Source organism: Chroicocephalus ridibundus, chromosome Z, assembly GCF_963924245.1.
Source record: "Chroicocephalus ridibundus chromosome Z, bChrRid1.1, whole genome shotgun sequence".
Lineage (NCBI taxonomy): Eukaryota > Metazoa > Chordata > Aves > Charadriiformes > Laridae > Chroicocephalus > Chroicocephalus ridibundus.
In genome coordinates, this window is record NC_086316.1 from 73,487,168 (window position 1) to 73,509,049 (window position 21,882).

General features: G+C 40.9%; 1 protein-coding gene across 1 annotated transcript in view; it reads left to right on the forward strand.

Moving 5' to 3' along the window:
- The first annotated feature begins 1,113 nt into the window (after positions 1-1,113).
- The window catches only part of PRLR (prolactin receptor), a 91,480-nt gene continuing 70,711 nt past the window's right edge, over positions 1,114-21,882 (forward strand). Inside the window, exon 1 of the mRNA XM_063320443.1 lies at positions 1,114-1,324. The gene's annotated coding sequence lies outside the window, so the exon portion shown is untranslated. The remainder of the gene's footprint in view (positions 1,325-21,882) is intronic.

A 21,882-nucleotide genomic window follows, 5' to 3' on the forward strand; every position in this document is an offset into this window, starting at 1 on the left:
AAAGGAATTGTCTTCCACCAGTTCAGCTCCCTAAACTGTTTTAACATGGGGTGAAATGGGTAACACAGCACGCAGGGTGGATGGATGGAAGGGAGCAAGGCAGGTGGAGGGGCAGAGTGAAACGGTTCCTCTCCGCAGCAGCTGGCAGTTCCCGCAGCCCCAGCCACGCTGCAGAAACGCACCTGAAGTTTTATATCTCTGCATGGATAGATCACAAGGTATGTGTTTCTTACTTGAAAATGTTTGCCGGTCTTGCCAAGGAACTGATTGTTTGAAATAGTCTGCAGAATGCCCATCTGGTCACAAGATGTGAACAATTCCGACCTTGATTAGAGAGGCTTGACGCTAATAGCAACCTGATATCCACACAACAGAAATCTCACTTCATTATGAAAGAGAATGTTCTTGCTCAATCTTCTTGCTTAAAAGAATTTTCACTACACATGCATGCATTTTATTTTTTATTCAGTTCACTGGCATGAATACAGAAAAGATTAAAAATGTGATTCAATGAAAGCATTAATAAGAATATGCAGTATGTCTTCAGTTAAGTACAGGTGGATGACTAGTGAATAACTAAGTATGTTGGTAAAATTCACAGCCCTATTGCATAATCTGAAACTCTCTTCAAACCACAGGAAAAAGCTAGGAAAGTTACAAAAAAAAGATATTTTTTTTCTTCTGTTAAGCCAGCTTTTTGATGTACACTGAACACCTTTCATTCTGTTGCAAAAATAATTTATTTTTTCTGCTATTCTAGAATGTAAAATGTGCATAAAGAGTATTATGGATGCAGTTTAATGTTGAAGGGGTATTAGTTTTCCCTTAAAAAAAAAATAATCCTAGGCAATAAGCATTTAGAAGGAGCCACAGCAACCTGTAGAGTATGTAGCTGACACTTAAAAATATTATTTTTCTGCTGATGCATTTCTACGCTGCAGAGTACACCTCTCACCTTTAAAGCTGTCACACTCCAAACATTGCTTGCACTGAAGAGAATCACTGTTTTGCCTCCAGCAAGGAACGTAAGTGTTGCAAGACTGACTCCTCCCCTAATGGGGAGAGCATGCATAAGTACACAGAGTTGTATTTCTCCTAGAGCTGCCAGGCTGAATGTCTTGCAGGCAGAGCTGTAAACCTTACAGGGTTTTTCTGTGTTTATCTTTCTACTTTTGGGTCTTCTACAACCTCCTCCCCTCCCCCCTTTTTTTTTCTGGATTCTTTTTTGAATATAAGTGAAACTTTCAAATCCTGGATTTTGACGTCGTTCAGGAAGCATTCATGAATTGACATGGGTCAACATACTTTTCGTTACCAGGCAAAAGTAAGTACTGCAGTTAAACCTGTTCTTAGTATATGTTTACCTGACTATAAAGGGTTCTGTGTCGCTGTACAAAGGACAGAGTAGGCTGTAGTTCTGTTAGCAGAAATTAAAGACTTACCAAAAAAGTAAAATCAGTTCAACTTAATATGGTATGCTAAATCTTGTATGGCTCACATTCTCCAAAAAAAAAAAAAGAAACCCCAAACATTTTTGCTTGTTGGTCAGTGGTCTCTGTTTTGAAATACTGAAATAAGCTGGACACAGAGATGCCACTACTATACATCTTTTAAAAATGACATTCAGGATTGCATTTATTTTTTTAAAGCATTTTTAATGCACTTGTTAATATTGATCTCATGATATTGTTTACATTTACTGAATATTTCTGTCATTCATTAATGAAAATATGCTGGTTGAGGAAATAAACCCCCTGGAGCTCCCATAACAGCCGTCATATCTTCCACTACCTAATGATCCTTAGCTATTATTTTAGTCTTCCTGTGTTACCCTCTCTTATGTTTGCATATACATTCAGGAGTTACCAGATCCTGTTGTGTGTTATTATCCTAAGAATTCTTTGTATTAGTATAGACTGGCAATCGAAGGCTGAAGGGAAACAGATCCCTGAGAGAAGGGAAATAAAAAAAAATCTGGTAACCGAGCTGGCAAGGAGTAAAGAAAGCAGTGTGATTTGATCCTGAGAGCATCTTTTTAGCCAGTTTTCCCTGCGTTCTGTTGAAACGCTGTATCGTCATCCTCTGTAATATTTTCACTATTCCAACAGGTACCTGGGAATTCATTAATAGTCTGGGAAGGGAAGGGGAAATGAATACACAGCTTCTTTTGCTATGAATTCCCTCTAGAGAGCGCAGCAGCCTGCAAAACAGCGTACAGATTCTGTGCCCGTATGAGCAGCGTTAAGCTCCCTCCTGCAGAAGCGCTCGGCTGCAGCTCTGAGCCTTCCCTTGTGGGGAGGGCTGGCTCGCTCTTACCGAGCTGAAGTGGGCACTCCCTTCCCCAAGGCAGGCGGATGGCTTGCCCAGGCCGTGAACAAGTTTAAGCAACAAGTAGTGGTGGGATGTCCCCGTAAAGAATGCAGACATTTCCCATACGCGCGCTTTCCATGGCACCAAGTGTATACGCAGAGGCTGTGGCGTGACTGCGTTACCCGTCGCCTGCGATGAAGTAGAGCCTCGTTAAAAAGTCTGACACAAGGGTTTACATCTGCCCTCGTTTGGCGTGAAGCTTGCGGATCCAGAAGGAAAACAAAATCTGGAGAATAGTATAAAGGAACAAGGAGCGAAAGCTGATACGTAATGCTAGCAATTTTTGCGTGGGTAAAATTGAACTGGAAACCTTCCAGAGTACATTTTCATGTGAAAGATGTGATGGTTTTACAGGGCAACGTTTTCCAGTGGACTGAGCTCAGAAGGGTAATTCAGGTCTCTTAATTTTCATCTGTCTTTTTGAGAAGGGATTTACGTGGTTTTAAGCTATTTCCATTGGATTATCACGTTTTGCTGTTGCCCAGCTAAAGGTCCTTTTTAAATGTGTCAAGTTTTTGTGGGTCCAGCTGAATTAACAACTGTAGCAAATTGAAGCTGTGCTATGAGAAACAGGGCGCTCGGGAACAAAGGTGGCTTTTGAAAGCGCTGGCCTTCGTTTAGAGATTGTGGAAGTTTGACTTTTACACACTCCATACTGCGTGAAGCAAATGGAGTTCAGCCACTTCCTTCAGCTGCATTAGTTTCAGTCCAAACTTCCAGTCTCCCGGGCTTGTATTCTTCACTGGAATTAGACACAGGTTAATTACAGGCTCATGAAAGAATATAATTTTGTCTTGTTTGAAGCTAATATTCCAGACACTCAAATTTAAAAACTTTAATATGTTTTCCATGTGTTCGTGTTCCTGCATTTACATGTATACACATCAATACACTTTTTATCCTGCAGGTAGGATTTTGTTTGGGTTTTGTCACAAACTTTTGCTATGCAGTACCCTTCTTTCAAAAATCCACTGCACCATGAAAACTTTGGTTTTCTGTGGCGTCAGCTTTAGCACCAGTTTTGGCTCCCATTTATTCCTTCGGTAGAGCTGCGTTTTAGAGAAGTTGTAGGACTTCACAAGGTGGGGTCAAAGAGCAACTCAGCCTGCACCATAGGTTCTTTGTTGGACTAATTAATTGGACTAATCTGATGCTCTCATAACTTCACTCACAAAGACTTTCTCGTTGATCTTTTCTTGACTGGTCCCCTACACTTCTGGGGGGATGCCTTCATCCCCTGGTTTGGTCTCCATCCTTGTTTAGCTGTGAGGGCTGTCGCGTTTACCCTCAGCCTGGCTCTGAGTTAGAAATCTCCTGTCACATGAATCCATACTTACTCCTGCTGTATGGGCAAACTAGGCTAAACTTCGTTCATTTGAGGCTGATCCTAACCCTTTTAGAGAACCAGCTCACGTTACTGTAATATCTTTTATTGATGGGTCAGCTGTAGCTGTACCTATTCTGCAATCTTCCCCCCACTCCAAGTTATCACTGTGGACCAATTTAGTTAAACATTATGAAATCAAGGATTCAAGTATTTCCATGAGCTAAATAATGAGAGAAGGAAGGTTTCTCACTTTTGTGCCCCTCCTGCTTCCTATCTTTTTTGTTGCCTGGCCTTACTGAAGAGGTCATGACCTCACTTTGAGAGAATAGTAGCTTGCAGTTCTGGTAGATACCAGTTCGTAATGGTTCTATTTAACATGTCCTTTAATCCTTGTAAAAACTTACTTGCTAAGGAACTTTCATATCCAGTGGACTTTTTATACGATCACTCTTTAGCCCTAGGACTTCATCGTAACTTCCAGTGGAGCCACAGGTAATTCTGTTGGTAAGACTATCTTTGCAGACAACCTAATTGGACTTTCATATAACTGATTTTTCAGTTCATTGCCAATACAGAAAATTATTTTTAAAGAAATTGAAATCATCAGGTTTTCTTCATTGTGTTTTGGCAAAATGAAAAGACAAAACTTCAGGCTCAACAAAACATCCAGCTAATGCTGACTAATCTGAAAGAAAATAATTTCATTTTAAAGCTTTTTTTTTTTAGAATTGAAGTGAATTATGAAACTGTCATATTAAAAATGTAAAAGTTTTCGTCATAAAAATCTGTGATGACTGATTTCAGTATTTCAGAATATTGCTTAGGTTTTCTTTCTCTTCTGAGACACTTCATTAAAATTGTTACAGCTTATTTAAATGTTTCAGCTCACTGTAGTTTGTGTGTCTGGATAAAAGTTCTAAAAAACTTTCCTCAGTGTAAATTAAATCCCTGCTTTTCCTTTTCTAAGATTTACTATCCATTTTGGTATCGTCTGGACCAGTACAAACTTTATTCTGAGAATCTTGTGACTACTTTTCAAATTGCTCCTCGTCTGTTATGAGTAGAAGGAATACCGTCTAATCGCACAAGTACAAGGACTTTATGAGACTTGCAGCTGTTGCAACCACCATCAAAACCTTTCTCCCACTTTTTCAAGTGTGAATATTGATAAACACCAGAATGATCTAGTCATCTCATCTTACTTGGGACATCGCACCCTACTTATTAGGAATTACAAACTCTTACTGTCCTTTGGAGTTCAGTCAAATTGCATGGCAGTTTTTTATGGCTGGTCAATGTAAGTTTCCTTAAAGAATAATTCAGTTCATAGTGCATAGCAAGTAACTTCACATTCCCAGAAGAAGCCTATGCTTGGTAGAATTCTGCACTGATGGTGATGTTTTCTGTATGTGCTATATTCTTTTGGAATTTTCTCTTGCAGTAAAAAAGTTTCATATTTTGAGTTACAGGATAGACGGTGACCTTGCGAAGGTTTGGTTTGATCTTTATTTCAAAATAAACTGTGTAGGATGTTTCAATTGAAGATTCAGAAGAGTTTGGATCAGAATTCAGGAAGCACTAAGCCATGAAGAAATGTATATCAGTTTCTGACTATATGACTAAGGAGTCTAGTTGTAATGACAGTGATTCATCTGAAAGCAGTATCTGGAGGTTAAATCTGGGAAAGAGTACATACAATAAGTTAACTTTTACTTAAAAATAGATGTCACTTTTTCCATCAAATTCAAACAATTCAACTCAAACTGTATTTATTTCAAGAGCATTTACTAGGATATACATTAAAGTGACTAGAAAAGGGAGAGAAGAGAGACAAGTTGAGAGACAGAACAATCAGTTTACGGTATTCACAAACACGGCTCACTGCCGTGGAACAGTTCAGGGTGAGATCTGCAGTAGTTCAGACTTTGAAAATCCTCTGTAGGACCACAGATTCGCTTTTGCAAACTGCTTTATTGTGCATATTTTTCCATATTTCACTGAAAATTGTGAAATTGGCAGGTAAGAAAAAAATATTTAAAAAAACCATTGCGAAGATACAAATAAGTGTAAATCTCAAAGCACTTACTTGTTTCCATAGTCCCGGCTTATACCGTGGGCATGGGGAGGGATGGAGTATTCCAGAAGTATTTCAGAATAGTACTTAGAACCTGCTTGAATAGGAACACTCACACATCAGCGTACTGAACATGTGGAGAACGCGTGAGGTGTCTGTGAGGTGCTGTTGGATGCACTCCACAACACACTCTGTGGGGCAGCCTGAACCTGGGCTACCCCTTAATGCAGGAACCCTATTACTGCCCTACCGGCAGCTTGTACGTGCCCAGTGCCTCTGTGTCTCTGCCTGATGGCCCTTCCTACCACATATACCCCCATACCTCGCAGCAGCATATGACCAACCAAGCGGAGGGGTCTGCTTAGACACCTTTTAGGCCAGGCCGACATAATGCACCAAAAAGGAGCTGGGGGTTATTTTACATTTCTAAAAGTCCACTAGATTGTTTTTTTGTTTTATTTTTATTTGGAGGAGCCAGTGGCACTCTGCTGTATTTTTGTCGTTTTCTCTTCCTGCCTCACTCTAGGTTGCTGAATTAAAAATGTGAAAGAATGAACATTTAAAACAAGTGTTAAAAATACAGTTTTCTGAAAGGTGTCTGTTATTCAGGGTTGCACTTATGTGAGTCTTATTGCCTTTGTATATAGGTTAGACTATCATTATGATCCCTCTAGCTTTACAGTTAATGGTCTCTGAAAAGATCTCATTCAGCACATTTGTTACATCTAGTATCGTTTGTTTTCCTTGTCTTGAGAAATTTTCTGATCTCCTGATTTTCATCCCCCTGACAATCTGAGGTAACCAGAGTTTTTTTAACATAACAGATCTCTTAGCACATATGTTGTTCCCTCAGGGTGAAGTCATTCCATATTAATACTACTTTTAAATTGTCACATTTCCACTTCCACTGAACATGTGATACATAACGTTCCCTGCAAGCCAGTATGTACTGGTTCATCAAAACAGCCAATAAACTTGGCAGTGATAATATCTGAAAACTTTCAGATCTCTAACTGGAGGAAGAACAATCAGGAAGAATCATACTATAAAAATGGCAGTTTTATCACTAGGGAGGGAATAATCTGTTTGATGAATAGCATGTTTTGGATGCTTCCATATGGTGTGACCCTCTTCCTTGGAGGAAACAAGAGGTGGCGTTTGGAAAAGCAAAGATGACTCGCAGCCAAATCTACATCTGCGCACAGCTTGATCCAAAAATTCAATTGCTGCAGTTGCTACTTCCTCACTACTAAACATTAGCTGGGAAATCATGACAGTTCAAGGAAGCCAATACAAAGAGAGTAGGTTTTTCCTTTAAAAGATTATTTTTACTTAATTGGGATGCAAAGAGAAAGTAAAGAAAAATACACTTCAGTTACGATAGACCAAAGTCATGTGCTACGGTGGTATGAAAGGTAGGTAGATCATGACTGTGTGAATACAGAATAAAAATAGCAAAAATATCTTAAAGTACAAAACCATGAAAGGTACGTACTTCTAAGTTAAGAGTAAAGATTAGTTTTAAAAAACTTTAATAGAGAAATTACCTATTAAGATGGAAGTTTTAATAAAGTACCAGGCACTAAACTACTAAACTACCAGGTTCAATGACAAGGTCTGGGCATCTGAAGGTAGGATCCTCATGTGGCCCCTTTGTTCTAAGTAATAACTATCTTTGTATATATAAAATAATTGGTTATGACCATGCCATTTTGCCTTAATATAAGGGAGATAAAAAATATTTTGTTGTCTATTTGGCATTCAAGGTATTTCTTCTAATCTTCTCTCCAGGAAAAGCGCAACCTAATGTGTGTTGTGTCATCACTACAGCCTAGTAATCATATATCTGCTTAGCCTAAGTAATGCCAAATTAATCCAAACTGCCTGTAATAATTACTAATATATGTTGAAATACTACTCACGTGTAAATGCTCTCTCTAATGATTATTACGTACTGTTTCCTAGATTATTTTATGTCAAATATTTCACTTCATTCCTTATTTGAGTGATGGCAACATAGATGCCAGTTGTGATTCAGGAAGATAAGGAGAGGGTGAAGAAAGGCTACAACTGAGGGAAATGTTATTCATGACAGTTAAAGAACAACTTTGATACAAGATGGTGTGGAACCCATTCCCCCACCTTCTGCTGGAAGACCTGCCCCTTAAAAGTCTGATGACCATTGTCCCCAGAAGCCCTTCCCCTTTTTCCAGCCATATGACCCACCTGTCCCAGAAGTATATCAGATCCCTCAGGGCCAGAAAGTCCTCCCTTTGTCCATGAGAGTCACCATTTTATCGTGGTGATGGCCAAACCCCATGTGATCTCACAACCCCTGTAATTGCTGACAGCTGAAACCCTGCTTTTTTGTTTACCCCAGAAGCATGTCAAAGGCCCTCACATGTACATTTATATGTACAAATGCACACATGCATATATGTGTGTGTGTTTGTAAAGATACATATGAGAGTGTACAAAGTGTATAAATGTATGTTTATACAATTACACTTTTTTATAAATATGTAAGTATTATAAAGTGTATAAAATGTTTAATAAGAGATAATGAAATTAAGAAAAAAATTAATGTAAATAGAAAGAAAATTAAAGAAAAGGAAAGTACAGCTGAAGGGTATTGGAGTGTGTCAGAGAGTGGGAGGCCATGAAAAGATTTGAATATGTGTTGGGCAAAGGGCTGTGAAGCAAACCAAGAGGACACAACCCAGCCCCAGCTCATCCAAAGAACAGACCAAAGCTGGGAATCTGACCAAGTAGCCTCCCTCAGCTACCTGCAAACCAACCCCATTACTGTACAGTATTACTGGGACAGTCCTTTGACTTTGTCCTGTGCTAGAAAATACAGGTAACCTGGCTTACTAAAGTACAAAGCCAGAATAAAAAACAGCTTCACAGGAACATGTGTGTAGGAACACCTACACCCCAATGGGTTTTCCTAAAAAGACCACGTGCATTGGGAAGAAGATGGTTGGGGTGCGATTTTGGAAACAAAAGTTTGTTGGAGAGGGTGGGAGGCAACTTTTGCCTACATCTCAGTGTGCTAACAACTGTTTGTAATGCCATGGCAGGGGTTGTGCTGCGCACGTTCCCTCATCCTTACGTTGACGTGGGTTTTATAGCACTTTTTGAAAACATAATCCTGGCTGATTATATAGAAGACAGAATTTTTCTGTGAACTGTTTGTCTTCTTGCTTAGGAAAAAAAAAAAAAAGCAAAAACAAAAATGACAACACTTAAAAAAAAAGAACATCTTTGAAAGAAAAGGAACAGAAATCAGTTTTCTGATGTTTGTTTTTGTGTGTGCATGTAGTTAGAGGCATGTTACTAGACTGGAGCATCTTTTAAAAGCTATTTACTATGCTCCTGGGGAAGTGAGAAGCTTTGGGAGAGTCAATCCCTTTTCTGAAACAGCCAGGAGTACTGTTGATCTGAACAGAAACCAGGTGGCCACGTGGCTTGTAAACCAGGACTCTTACAACACAGGTAAGGCAGTGAGAAAGAGTAGAAGTAGCAGGCGTTTGTGGCGTATTCTAAACACAATAACAGCGTTAAGCTCATTTTAGTGGTGATGAACATATTATCCAAATGTGCTTGCAGTGTGACTCTAAAAGGCAGAATGGGTTCTGAATCAGCTGAGGTTTTTAAAACCGTTTTTGCTGCCTCAGTAATTACACACCAAGCAAGGAATGGGTGGTTTTAAACCAGGCTCTAGACAAGCTGTTAAAGTAGAATAATTTTCACTTCTTTGTTACTAATAATGTAGTAGAGGCCTCTGTTACAGACTGCTTTAACAGGATGCTAGAAACCAAGAAGTGGGGATGTTTTACGGCACACAGTTAGGATTTGCTACACTGATGTGTTAACTGGAGTTTATAATAAAGAGCTATAACTGCAGCTTCCACAGTGCTGTCAGAGTCAGATCTGTGGACGTGAAACTTCCAAGCTCTGCAAGGATTTGGAAAGCTGCATCTGGGAATTGGTATAAAATGAGAGTAAATATGCCTCCACTCAGAAAGGAAGACCATGTGAGGATGTCTAGAACAAAAGAAAGATTTGACAATGGTTATGAGCAGATGTTCACAGATAATAGTTGAAACTGTGAGAAAGGGTCAAATACCCATGTGCTGCTTAATAGACGACAGTCACCGAGCTATCGAGGGGACGTTTCGTTTCAGTGAACTTTAGAAATTGAAAACTGTTGAGGACAGAATCTACAAAATTGAAAAGTTTCTAGCAGTAAAAAGGCAAGGAAGGGAGAAACAGCTGTTTTAAAAGTGGTATTGCTGGCCCTAGAAATTTAACAGCTGGATAAAAGTCTCTCGTGTCCATGATGTTTAGCAGTTGGAGCCAGAGTGGGAGAAAAATAAGGATGATAAACTGTGGTTTTTACATCATGCTCCCCAATAATGCTTGCACCCCCACAAAACACCAGTTTGAACTTTACCAAACAGCTATTGAAAGCCCCTGGGAGCTGTCAGGCCAGTGGGAGGGGAGGTTAGCAGAAATACAATACCCAGACAGCTGGAGTAACATCAGTAGTGCTCCTGGGTAAGACATGGCATTATTCTTTGTGGCAAGTCCATTATCCATCCATATGCATATTACTGGAATGTATAACCACTTACTAGTTCCAAGAACAGAGCTTTAACTGTTGACCAGCCATGGTCTTCAATCCTGCAATTAGGAAAACAATGCTTAAAACAGATGAAAAATCTTGTGCTTTCTGTACAGCTGGGAAGCTAGCGATTTTTTTTTTGGAAACTTCTGCTGGGCTTGCCAGTGAGAGTTTCCCTTTTCAGCTGACATGCCTGGAAGGTTTACCTTGGTCTACCTCTACATAAAACCTTGTTGAGCACCACCTGGTTGGAGATTTATTGGTCCCATTATGATGCTGTGTTCTGGCAAATGTTAGTAATAGTGAGATCATTACGGTGACACAGTACTAGGTACATTACCTAGTGAGGTAATGAGGTGAACCAAGCTCATATCAATACAGGCAGCACTGAAATAAATACAAATTAAAACAAGCACAACTTACTTCACAGTGGAAAAGAGGCTGTGAAGTTGCATCTGCTGCACTGGGAGGTTCTGATATTTTAACAAAGCACACCATCATGTAGTAAAGAATAAGCAGTAAAGGTAGTAGTAAAAGAATTAAAAGGACCCCTCCTTGTACATGACTTTTTAAAGAGCCCAGGTGCAGTAGAAGGTATTCTACAGCTTCTTTTCAAAAGCTATATAATTTTTCTAAAGGACTTTGGAAATTATTAAGCCACACATTAAAAGCATGGCTGAAAACATGGCCAAAGATTTCCTTAGTTGTCTCCCAGGCTGTTGTGGCCAAGCTGCAAACATCAGCAAAGCAGGAGGTCTCAGGGGTTGTCGAGTGACATGTCACAGCCCTGAAGGGATGGCCTTCCTCAAACCCCTAAAAAGAAATGGATGGATAGTGCCAGGCTGCATCCCAGCCACAACAAGAAGAAAAAGAATAACAAACCCTACTGAACAGTGGAAAAGAAACAAGATGAAGATGGCCTGTTCTACCACTAGAAAAGGGGATATATTTTAATAAGGCTCATTTTTGTTCATGGCTGCTCAATATAATGTGCCAAACCCAAACCGGATTCGTTTGAAGTGGCCCAGATGCAGACAAGCATTCAGAAGAGCTTCTTCACTGAGATCTTTCAGCTGTAACACAGTTTGCCCCCTGGACTTGAATGGGAAAGATTGTGTAGGTCTGAAAAACTGTGCTGGATCTTTGCTGCGAAATTGTTTAAGAAGAGTGAGTGAAGGATGAATTACTTGTTGGCACCTACTTTCAGCCAGCTGAATGTTACGTTAGGAGACATTCTGAGTTTGTAAGACACAGTGTGCTATGTAAGGTGTAGATGACCTGTAAGACGGATGTTGCCTTCAGGAGTTTATCTTCTGTCCTAGCAGGAGACACACTTACTGCTGCATCAGGTTCAGGAGAGCCATTCACATCTGAGAGGCCTTTTGGTAGGTGTGATCCCCTGCCCTTGTCATGCTGCACAATTTGGGTTTGTCATAAATCACAACCCCGCTATCATTTATCCGATGGATGTGGTCTTTGGGGCAAAACCCGTTAAGAGCTTTTCTTAGTGCCCCTACACATGTTCCTCTAAAGTAATTTTTGTTCTGGTTTTCCATTTTAGTAGGCAATGTTGCCTGTACCTTGTAGCACAGCACAGAGTTCAGAGGCTGCCTGAGTAATACTGTATGGTGATCTGGCTGGTTTTTCAGCAGTCTTTTTAACCGGTGGTCTCCCATAACTGTATTTTCTTCTTATTTAATTTTTTTCTATTCATATTTCAACTTTGTTAATTTCAGTACCTCTTATTAAGTGATCTTTCATATGTAAACTTTTGCAAATAAAAATTCATTTATATATATAAAAAGAAGTGTATGTATGCATTTATGCATATTTATACACTCCTTTCTGGATATATTTATAGGGATATTTACATAGCTATATATCATATGTATCAAGAATATATAAGGGCCCGTGAGAAGCTTCCAGGTGAGCAGGAAGGTGTGGTTTTAGCTGCCAAACGATTACAGGAGTGCGCTGAGATCACAGGGTTTGAACCGTGAAGGAGATGGCAGGAAGGGGCAGCCCCGTGCTGGGCCAAGGGAGGATGCGCCGCTCTCCTACGCCGATGGGTTGGCCGGGGCATGGCCTCACCTGCATGTCACAATGGTGACCTCACATTGGCATGATGATGTAGTGTGGGGAGGGCTGACCTAGTTGGGGGGCAGGGGGGTGTAAGCCAGTCATGTGGCTGGAAAATCTGGGGGGGTCTGGGGTCCCCTGGCAGAGGGCTCATATGACAGGGTCTTGGCGTCAGGCGAGGGCGCACGCGGCACTTGCCGTGCCTGGGTTGTGTGAAACTGTCCCCACCCTTCCCAGAATCTAAAAGAGGAGAAGGGGGAGAAGGAGACCAGATATTTTCTTTAGACACCAGAATGCTCACCGAGTCAATTTCCTATGATTTACCAGCAGTCCTGGCAAACCTGGCAGGTCCCAGTAGACTGTTGGCTAGCAAACCATAGAATCACAGAATGTGTTGGGTTGGAAGGGACCTTTAAAGGTCATCTAGTCCAACCCCCCTGCAGTAAGCAGGGACATCTTCAACTAGATGAGGTTGCTCAGAGCCTCATCCAGCCTGGCTTTGAATGTCTCCAGGGATGGGGCCTCCACCACCTCTCTGGGCAACCTGTGCCAGTGTCTCACCACCCTCATTGTAAAGAACTTCTTCCTAATGTCTACTCTAAACCTACCCTGCTCAATGTGACGCCCATCCACAAGAAGGGCAGGAAGGAGGATCCTGGGAACTACAGGCCTGTCGGTCTGACCTCAGTGCCTAGGAAGGTTATGGAACAGATCATCCTGAGTGCCATTATGCAGCACATGAAGGACAACCAGGTGATCAAGCCCAGCCAGCATGGGTTCATGAAAAACAGGTCCTGCTTGACTAACCTGATCTCCTGCTGTGACAAAGCGACATGCTTGGTGGATGAGGGAAAGGCTGTGGGTGTTTACCTGGACTTTAGTAAAGTTTTTGATATGGTTTCCCACAGCACTGTCCTGGAGAAATTGGCTGCCCGTGTCTTGGACAGGACTACTCTATGCTGGGAAAAAACCTGGCTGGATGGCCGAGCCCAGAGAATGGTGATGAATGGAGTTAAATCCAGTTGGCTGCTGGTCACAAGTGTTGTTCCCTAGGGCTTAGTATTAGGGCCTGTTCTCTTTAGTATCTTTACCAATAATCTGGACGAGTGGATTGAGTGCACCCTCAGTAAATTTGCAGGTGACACCAAGTTAGGTGGGAGTGTCGACGTGCTTGATGGTAGGTAGGCACTGCAGAGGGATCTGGACAGGCTGGATGGATAAATCTAAGAGAAGAGAAGGGTGATACATATGTACAAAATGTTCAAAGTAGTGTTTCTTAGCTCTGCAGAGAGTCTGTTGTTTTGTTGCTTTTAGACTGCAAAAGAAGTACTTGGATTAAGTCGCAGCAAGGAAGATACAGATCAGATATTAAGAACATTTTAATAATAAATATAATAAAGCACTAGCCTAGATTGCATAAGGAGATTGTGAAATTCCCCTAATTGGACATTTTAAAGAAAGATTAAGCAAATCTCAGGAATGAAATTGGCATTGTTAATCCCATGTTGGGGCACTTAGATCGCCTAGATGACCTCCTGAATCCTCTTCTACTATACAGTCTATGGAGAAAATTTATGCGTGAAATCATTGGCTTTCACATTTGTTGAAACAGGAACCATATCCTTTGTATTTGTACAGTGCACAGCAAAGCAATACAAGTCTAGAGACTGTTGTCATTGTAGAAGCTGTATAGCAATAATGATATCTCATCAGCACGTTGTGTTTGAACATAACTGTAAAACTGTGAGTCACTGTGCTATCAGTGATGTGGTGGGTTGACCTTGGCTGGATGCCAGGTGCCCACCAAGCTGCTCTATCACTCCCCCTCCTCAGCTGGACAGCGGGGGAGAAAGTTATGATGAAAGGCTCATGGTTTAAGATAAGGACAGGGAGATCACTCACCAATTACCATCACAGGCAAAACCAACTCAGCTTGGGGAAATTCATTTTATTTGTTGCCTATTAACACCAGAGTAGGATAATGAGAAATAAGAACAAATCTAAAACACCTTCTCCCCATTCCTCCCTTCTTTTCAGGCTCAACTTCACTCCCAGTTTCTCTACGTCCTCCCCCCAACCAGTGCATGGGGACACGGAATGGGGGTGGTGGTCAGTTCATCACATGTTGTCCCTGCCACTCCTTCCTCCTCACACTCGTCCCCTGCTCCAGCATGGGGTCCCTCCCATGTGAGACAATCCCCCATGAACTTCTCCAGCATGGTTCTTCCCACAGGCTGTGGTTCTTCATGAACTGCTCCAGTGTGGGTCCCTTCCACGGGATGCAGTCCTGCAGGAACTGACTCCTCCAGCGTGGGCCCCTCTCAGGGACTCAAGTTCTGCCAGCAAACCTGCTCCAGTGTGGGCTTCCCATGGCATCACAGCCTCTTTCAGGCTACCATTTGCTCTGGTGTGGGGTCCTCCATGAGCTGCAGGTGGATATCTCCTCTACTGTTAGCCTCCATGAGCTGCAGGGGGAGAGCCTGCCTCACCAAGGTCTTCACCACAGGCTGCAGGGGAATCTCTGCTCTGGCACCTGGAACACCTCCTCCTTCGACTTCTGCACGGACCTTGGTGTCTGTAGAGTTGTTTCTTTCACACATTCTCACTCCTCTCTCCCAGCTGCTTTTGCACAGCATTTTTTACCTTTTCTGAACTATGCTATCCCAGGGGTGCTACCACTGTCACTGATGGGCTCAGCTTTGGCCAGCAGTGGATCCTGCTTGGGGCCGGCTGGCATTGGCTCTGTCGGACACAGGGGAAGGTTCTGGCTTCTTCTCACAGAAACCATGCCTGTAGCACTCCTGCTACCAAAACTGCGCGACACAAACCCAATACAACCGTGTTTCAGAATTGCTTGACATCATTCAAATTATCTTGGCTAATTTGAACTTTATTGGAAACTGTGGCTGTGACTGGTATAGGTAAAAATCATGGTTTGATGTGATCTGTAACAGAAATCAGCCATTATCATTACCATTTAAATATGTTTTTAACAATAGAGTCACAAATCCAATTTAAGTCAATTATTGTTTTTGGTATCATATTTGCAGGACCTTTAGAGTTTGTTTTCTCCCAGAGCACTGAGCAAGAGGTACTGACATCAGATGGTTAATAATGCTGCAGGCCATTGCTCAGGGGGCTTTTGGATTTCTTACTGGTTTTCTCTATCCATCATTTGCCGTACAATCATAAAAATTGTAGCAGGTATTAATATGACCATGCTGTTCAGCCCCTTGGTAAAGGGGAATACTCCCTAAATGAATGTTGTCCAATCTGTTGTGACATGTCTTCATTATTTTTTTAACGTCTTTTAGACTCTGTTTAACTAGTAAGAATATATTTGTATTAACAGTATATCATGTGCGTGCCACTGCCGGGTGTTTATTGGCAGCTGTAGTCTAGAAAAGATGATACGCTGTGACAAGGCTAACAAATACTTTATCCTGAAGAACTAGAAAGCAAACACTCTACCAACCGAAGCAGTTTAGAGAAGGCACTTCGGGCAGCAGATGGAAGTGGGAAGCTATTTACAGCACACAGTGATGTTACATAACAGTTTTTGGAAAAAAACATGGAAAAGAGTCTTTCATTAACTAAAACTGTAAGGGGAATTGTCTACATTACACAATGCTAAAAAGCAGGATATATTATCCCCTCTGGAGGCTTACATTAATGCAGTGATTCTAATTTACATGCTCAAGCTCATTTCCTCAGAACTAGCTTGACTATCTGTGAATAGCATTGATACCGACAGGTAGACAGACCCTTAATTTTGTGTCTCAGACACAAGAAACCCAAATATAATCCACAATAATAGTGTAAATCAGGGGTGAACTTGTTGAGGTAAAGAGGTGCTTTATGGTTCAAAGAGGGTGATTTTTATGAGACTCAGGTCTTTAGAAAGACACACTCCTTGAAGCAGTGCATCACCTGACTCCATAGAGAATGTGAAGAAATAGTGAGTTTCCATTTCTGGTTTTGCGAACAAATTCTGAACTCAGTTACAGATTATTTTCATTTAAAAATTGCACAATTACGTCTTTAAATGATTTTATAATTCTTTTAAGATTAATTTAAACTGTTTTCTTTCTAAACCAAATTTGCATGTTTCTTTATTGCTTCCACAGTTCTTTCAGTATAACTTCTTTCAGTCCCCCATTCTAACCTCCTGATGCAATAATGGAACATATAAATTAATTACATATATGAAGAAGTACTGGTGTAAAATGTTTGGAAGTTTTATTTGCTAAGACACAAATGTTCTATAGGAATATTTTCAAAGGTCTTTTTTTTTTTTTTAATTTGGAAGGGAGATGTTTCTCATTATATTTTTTAACCAGAAATTCTAGTTCAAGTATTTGAGAGGCTAGGGCATTCATTGTCATGAGTTTTTAAAGAATCAGTTCTAGGTCCTTGCTTTCAACTTGAGTTGACTGTAGTATTCTATGCCCCAGTTGATTTATCTTACCCAGTAGGATAATAGTACTATGGTACCTTTCTTTTTTTTTTTCCAGTTTGAAAGAAGTCTGAATAGCTACTACAAGCTACAGAATTGCTTTACCCCACATTGCCAAGTAGTTAACTGTGTTAATATTTATGAAAAACAAAATAGTTGAATTTCTTTTATCAGTAGTTCCACGCTTCATAAATAATGCAGTATTAACTGTAGCGGGGATCCTGGCTGTCCAGCATCGTAGATGAATGTGTTTGCTGCTGGATTATGATTTGCCTTTTGCTTTCTGGTTCAATTAATATTTAATAACTATACAAACAGGAATAGTTCAGGCAGGCTGAGCTAAGATAGAAAAGTTGAGACTTGTCCATAATGGCATTGGTTGGGGTTTGAGGGATTGTCTGATGGTCCCTGGACTTTTTAAAGGCCAGTCCTAATCTAATCATGCATACTTTTGATGGAGGCAATGAGAGGGTCTGGTAAAGACAGGTAAAGAATGGACACTCTGAATTAGCTGTGTCCGACTTCATTTCTGCAGGTACATCCTGTGGCAGGCAGGGTTGATTTGCTGCTGTACTGTAGAAAATGAACTGTGATGGGCTCTGTAGAAGGGCTAGATTCCTATGTAAGGTTGCTAGAAATGAGATAAACTAGTCATGGGGCCTTGAGATGTACTAAAATAATGGAGTATTACGGAAGCAGGACAAGCACTGTTGTGAACCTTTGGGAGGAACAGAGAAGAAAACAGGAAAAGATGTTTTTTTAAACTGCATTCAAGTGAGATTTAGGAATTGCTACAAAAGAAAGCAGTCCGGAAAACCAGGGACGTACAAATTGACATGATAGAAACAGCACAGTCTAAGTCTTGGAGTATGGAAGCTAAGAAGCACTTCAGGAGAGGTGGCTGGAAATCTTTATTCTGGGAAAAGATTGTTAATGCATAGTGAGGAGTGTTTTCATTTTTCCTATTGTTGTTGAAAGAAGGGACAGTACAAAAGGATTGTGTCAGGGCAATACAGCATTGTTGAAGGCGATTCTTTGAGGGAGAAATGTACCTGGATTGTGCCCAAAGAAAGAGGGACAAGGCATTCTAGGGCACCTCACAGTCAAGTCTTCGTATAGATAAAGTAAGGCATCATCAGAAAAAGATGGAATTACTAATAAGAAGATGGAGACAACTATTTCACCAAAGCCAGAAGCTCAGTAGCTGAAGCACTAACTGTAACAAGGAAGACTTGCATTCAAGTTCTTGATCTGAATCAAGGAACAGTAGCGCTTGAGCCTGTATTTTCTGTAACCTACTACTGAGCTGTTTGAATATTTGGGAAAATGTATTTTCTTTAATGGGACAAACATGTAGTGTTCTTTGTTTTCCTTGTCTTTCAAAGCTGAATCCATCGAAGAGCAATGAAAGCTCAGCTTCAAGCTGCAGCCCTGCCAATGAATCTCACTTATCAACATCTATTCATCCTGTGTCAGAAGTTGGGTTTGAGCTCCATTCCCCAGTATCCCAGAATCCAACCCTGAATACTCTAGCACCAAAGTCTTGAAACATGGTCCCTTGCAGTATATAAACTGGCAGGTCAATGTGCAACAAAATACACCATTCACTGTCACTGCTGAGCAGATCCTGGGAACGAAGGAGTGGTGAACACCTGATTGCTGTTTCCTGGCTCCAGTAAAAATGAATTAGCAAGTTCAGACCAGAACTCAGGAATGCTTCAGAAGGAGGAGAAAAGCAGCTTTTCTCCTCCCTTTTCCTGTTGCTGCAGTAAATGTTCAGCTGAGCAGCAGCACCTTAAACTGAGTCACCGGCTTATGCCAGAAACCAGGAATAGTGAAGGGAAGAATTATTTTGGAGTCTAGGCTCCAATCTCAAGTGGAAGGGCTGTCTAACCCCTTTCAGCTGAAAACTATAGTTTCTTTCTGGATGCAAGAGTTGTAGTTGAGCTGATTTAACATCAATGCCTAGTATCGGTGATCTAAGAGAGAGTATGATCACAAGCATAATAACTTTAAGGCACCCCCACTTCCTTTGTTGGGGTTTTGTCTGACGTTTGATGTGAAGTAAGAAAAATATTAACCTTTAATAGGTGTCAACTAAAGATTATTTCCATTACACGTTACTTGTAATAGGAAAGCTAAAGAAATCCCAGCCTTAAGCTTTTATTCCCTACCCATGTCTTCTAATTCACTATGTCATGCCAATATAGCTGCTTGTTTAGGAATAGTTTAAACTGAATCACTGAGATGGCTGAGGCTTTAAGAAAAATTGTAGGTTACTTTTTAGTACACACCCTTTGCATGATGGCCTCACAGACCCATAAGCAGCTGTTATCAACCCAACTGAATAAGTAGGAAAGTGCAGTATGGGAAGGGCAATAAGTTTAGTTAGGAAAGCTTCCTGAGACAGCTGTATTGGTGTACCTCAGTATGTTGTAGAATTACACCCTTAGCATTTGGAAGAGAGGTCAGTGTAACCTACTCTCCTTGTATGGAGAGTGTGTCTGAGCTGAGGACTGCGATTCTGTCAGCTGGGGAACTGCTGCCCTCGTTCTGACCACTGGTAATGGGTGGTGCTTGACAAAAACCTGAAATTTCAAGTTTCTTTTTACAAGAAACCACAAATTTATATGTACTATGCATCCAAAGTGAGGTAGATGCAGTCTAGAGTATATGGACTAAATTCCTTAAACAGGAGATAACTTTCACTGGATCTGTAGGATTTCGTCATTCCCCCACACACCCATTACCATATTTTCCACCAGACCTTAAAGATTTCTTTTTCTGACTGTGGGAAGACCAGTGGCCACAGCTTAAGGACCAATACCATGCTCACAAACTTTTTACTTGTCAGACTTTGCTTATGCTATCCCATTGTGTGGGGGTCCTACTGCTACTTAACTGTAACAAACATACTTGAGAAAAGTTGCTGTTTGTGTATATAGCTGGTTTTAATCCTCTCAGGAAGATGTCTCCTTGGTTCCCACAAATAACAACTAACTTTTCCCGGCTCACAGGGGAGCGTGTGGCTGTTTTCTGTCACGGTGGAGACAGGTAGCTGAGCCATAGGCTACCCAGACTTGGAAGCTCTTCTTCAGTTGTGTTATGGACTCTCTTTACGACTCTTGCCTAGTAACTCTGTGAAAGTCTGGGTATGTCATCACAGCTGTACTAGGATTTGTAGCGTGAGGTACCTTCATTCAAACAGACATGAGGAAAACTCGTTGCAGGTAATAAGCAATACTCATGAGTACCTGAAAAATGCGTTTACCAGATTTCCACTCTTGCATTTTGCTTTTCAGCTAACAGACGGCTTACTAGGTTCAACAGGTCAGTGACTGTGTAGGGCCAGCCTGAATGGCTACACAGAACAGCTAGACGTATTTTAATAATCCTTTGATAGCAGCCAGTAAAGAAATAGTTTTTCATCGGCTTTTACATTGTCACCTTGATGTTAGATTTTAGCTATGTCCTCACACTTGAATCAGAACTCCATAGGAATTATTCTTAGTGTTTGCCCGAAGCAAGGGTACTTTAAACAGGTTGGGTTTAAGTGTGATTGCATAAGAGTTTAAACCATCTCCAGTTCCTCCCTTGTTCTTTCACTGATATTCATCTGATTTGTTCAAGGAGCTAATATAACACACATACAGACACAAAAAAAAAGCTCTACAGAAAAAAAAAGTGATTGGTTTCGGTGCCTTGAACTGATTCATTGCTTGTTCGGATGAATACTGGAAATGATGCTACAGAGAAGGTAGGAATATCTGGAGTTTATTGGGCAGGACTGCTGAAATTAGTTCAAGTTATAGAACCATACCATGTAAACTGACTTAATTGCTCAGCATCACCAAAAAAGACCAGAAGAAAATTATCCTCCACTACAAAATGTGAAGTGTTTTTTTCATAGGTTGACATCTGTAATTTATAACTAGGTTGAAGTTGTCTTTCTATATATATAGAAGTTTATTTTGAAGACAGTAGACCTCTGTAGCCATGCTGACCCCCTTTTCTGTTTTACAGTTCGAGTAACTCTGCATGTTAAAATCTGTGCCCTATTTTAGTTTATATATCATACCATGCTTTAGGTATTTTCCTCAGTTCTAATCCATATAAGGAAAAAGCTAATATTATAGTGAGTTTTATGGGAATAACTTCAGACTGGTGTAAGTAGAATGATTGCCTCTCCCTTGCTCAAAATATCTGGTCTCTTTCCTAACTAATAATCTCAATCCTGTTGTGCTACCAGAATGAAATAAGCACCTATATTTTTTAATCAGCTTCTTGAATGTTGAACAGTCAGTGTCCAATGACTGATGACTGGCAGCTCATTAACTCCCATATAAACTACCTCATGGGAAAAATTAAAGAGATTAAATCAATGAATTAATGAGTTTGTTAGCATTTATTCTTTTTATGTCAGCTACATAATTTTAATAGAGTTAGTTAAACTTATTTGCTTTTTATTTCCTAATCCAGTTCACAGCTTGCTAATGTAGGCACTAGTGAGGGTTAAGCTGAAGCAAGAAACCTTTTCGTACATCAGTGCCATGCTAAAAACATTTTAGTCGGGTTTGATATAGCACTGGTAGATTAAACCCTGCCTCCTTGCTTCTGCTGCTTTCCCCACGGGGAACCTCGCACGTTTAGCTTGGTGGGAGGCTAATTCTCTATCCACCCTGAAATTCGGGTCTAGGTGTCCTTGTGGGCAGAATGGGTTGTAAATGCGGCAGTGTGATCCTGATAAGCTACGGAGTAGCTTAAGAGTTAGCTCTTGGCTACTGTCCTAGCCCAAAGGCTGCATGAGCATTTCGCAGTACTTGGGACACACAAACACAATGCAGAGCAGCAACATGTGTGTCTGCAGCTGCTGGCCTGCCAGGCACAGCATTCCACATGGGGCAGATGATGTACATGCCTCTCTCCGCCTTTTGTTTCCCGTTGCC